The following is a 3,097-nucleotide window of genomic DNA, read 5'->3' on the forward strand; positions in this document are numbered from 1 at the left end:
TTTTTTAAACATACTTCCTGAACACCTGAGAACTATGCTAGGCCTTGGGGATGGTGAATGGGCAGACATGGTTCCTTCCTTTTGAGAAAACGCCTTTCCTGTGAAGACGAATTCATATGAAGCGATCCCAAGTGGGATGCTGCATGGAATGGAGTTTTGTGGCAGTTGGGAGAACTAAGCTGGCCTCGGGCATCAGGAAAGGCCTCCCCTCGGGAGTGTTACTTAAGAGCAAGGAGGAGGATGCATTGGCCTTGCAGGCGAGGGGAGGGCATGCGCAGTGGCTTGGAGAAGGAGCCAGCCTGGAGTTCAGAAGCCCAGCGTGGCTGAGGGTGAGGGTTGGAGAAAGCAACCCAAGTTGAGCCTGGAGAGGTGAGCAGGGCCTGATCCTGGAGCGGCCAGAGGGTACCGTGAAAGATTCTCTCTGAAGGACAATGGAAGCCATTCGAGGGTCTTAGGCCGAGAATGACCTGATGAGATTTATGTTTTCAAAAAATTACTCTGGCTATATTGTGGCAAAGGGAAAACTGTCAGTCTTCAAAGAAAATGAGGACAGGAGCTTAGACTCAAGTTGGGACCAGGGGAAGGGTCACACATGAAGTAGGATTCAAGAGCTTGTGACCGAATATGACAATGTTGGTGAGAGAAGGTGACACACAGGCTCCACAACTGGGTGGATGAGGATACCGTTTTCAGAAATGTGAAAGCCTTCGTGGGGGAAGGTGGAAGGAGAGAAATCAAGTTTGGAGCAAGTCGAGTTTTCGGTGCCGGTGAGGCCCCCAGATGAAGTTTATCTTGGTAGTTTCATAAATCATTCTTGAACTTGAGGACACAGATTTTAGCTCAGTAAAATTACATGTCATTATAAATCTTGGCCCTTTGGGATACTTTCAAATTATTGAAACTACATATATTAAATCTGTGAGTGACAAGTGCCTATGGCAGAACAAAGCCGAGGACCAGGGGAAATGAAAATTTTATAAATGTGCTCCTATAGTACATTCATTTAACTCTGCTTTGTGGTTATAGATAAGAAACGCCTATACAAATTGTTTTTTCTTTTCCATTATGCTTTATTATAGGACATTGAATATAGTTCCCTGTGCTGTACAGTAAGACCTTGTTGTTTATCCATCCTATATATACTAGTTTGCACAAAACATTTTGAAATATGAACAATTCCTGAAATTACCAAATTCTTCCTGAAATGTGGGGATTATTAAAGAAAACATATTGATAGGACCTTTCAACATTTCTGAACATTAAGAGCCAAAAGTACAAACCAAGAAACTCACCTTTAGGGAGAGGGTCTCCCGCCTTGCCGAGCATTAGGCTGAAGTAGTTATTACTTACAAGTGAAGTTAGGAGATCTCTGATCACTGCCTAAAAATGCTATTTATTGAAATACCAGATCTGTTGGCAGGGCTAGTAGTGGTGATTTTTGGAGAGGCTGATGAGTTTTGCTCTTGCTGAGTCTTCATTAACACGAGGACACTTGCTGATTAACAGTTGCCTGTATTTAAGAAGGCAAATTTTGGCTCTGGGATAATGTTAGAGATTTCCACTTAACTTTGGATGATAATAAAGTCCAAAACTCCTTGACCTGGCCCTTCAAACAAAAAATATTCAACATCGATATGCATCTACCAGGTGCCAGGCATGACGGTGGTGGCTACAAAAAAAAAAAAGAGTTGCAGGGGAGGCCAGTTTCTGCCTAGCTCCACCTCCCCCCCACCTCTATGCCAAAGAATGCCCTGTTTTTGTTATGTTTTTGTTTTCATACTCCTGTGCGTTTGCCCCGGAGGCTGCTCTTTCTGCCAGGAAATCTCTTTAGGGATCCTGTGCCTTCTCTGACTGCACCCACGTGGGCTGCCTTGCTTCTTCATCTGTATTTATTCCACGGCTCTTGTCTTGCTGGCACCTTGGCGAAGCTGTCACTGCACTGTGTTACTGTCAGCTGTCTGCCTCTCTCCCAGGAGTATGAGCTCCTGAGGGCAGGGACTAGATCAATTTCTATTTTTCTGTTTATAATCCTAGCTTCCAGTACAGTACCTATCCGCACAGCAGGTATTTGGTAAATGGGTGTTGAATAAAGAAACAAATAATAGCATTTTTGAGAGGAAACTAAAGGGAAAAAAGGTTGAAAGAAAAAAAAACTGTTTTCACTAAAAAGGGAATTGCTGATGTCCTGGGAAATAGTGTGTATCAGATTGACAATCAAGAAGCATGAAAATAATTCTCTCCAAGATAGAGATTTTTTAAAAAAGAAAATGCACATCTTCAGAAGGCTTATAGTATTGTGGACTCTAAAAAGCAATTCTACTCAAAAACACAGTGTGATCAGGTAAAAATCTCAAAACAGAAAATGCTGATGCTAGGAACACATATGACTGGGATTTGTTCCCTCAGTGTAGACAAGGTTGCAAAGAAATCTAAATTATTCATCATACCTAGGTCTGGCCAGGGTTAGGCAGTGATATTTAATTACTCAGCAGAATTTTATCCAATGGATTTAAAGTCTCTGGAGAAAATGTAAAGAGGGATCCAGTGAACTAAGATCATCCAGGAGTTGTGATTATTATCGTAATCAGAGTGATTTGTAACATAAATATTAGACTATCTGAATGACCATTGTTCTTAAGGTAGTGTCTTGAGAGGCCATAATTTTTTCAGTGATGCTGCCACAGAGCAAAACACTTTAATGTCTCCTCTTCCAGAGTTATTTTCAGAGTCATTCATGGGCCACCCAAGATTTGGAAGAAGAAGCTCACACGAGACCGTATTTATTCTGGGTTGATCCAATGAGAAAACTAAAATATATGTGTAGTGGTTTTTCAAGAGATCAGTTTTGACACAATAGAAAAAAGAATTTTCTAATGATTTGAGCCATCCTACAATGGAATGAATTTTTGGTAATGTACAATTTTCACTGAAAGTGTTCAAGCAAACACTAGATGACCATTTATAGAAGTGATAGGGGATTGATATGTTTCAAAGTCCCTTAAAAAGCTGAGAATCTGTGATTCCAAGAATATCTGAGTCATTATTTTATAGTCACATTAATTGTGTATTATAATCTGCATCAAGCCCTCACTTCTCC

This window comes from Eubalaena glacialis, chromosome 8 (genome assembly GCF_028564815.1).
Source record: "Eubalaena glacialis isolate mEubGla1 chromosome 8, mEubGla1.1.hap2.+ XY, whole genome shotgun sequence".
Taxonomy (NCBI): domain Eukaryota; kingdom Metazoa; phylum Chordata; class Mammalia; order Artiodactyla; family Balaenidae; genus Eubalaena; species Eubalaena glacialis.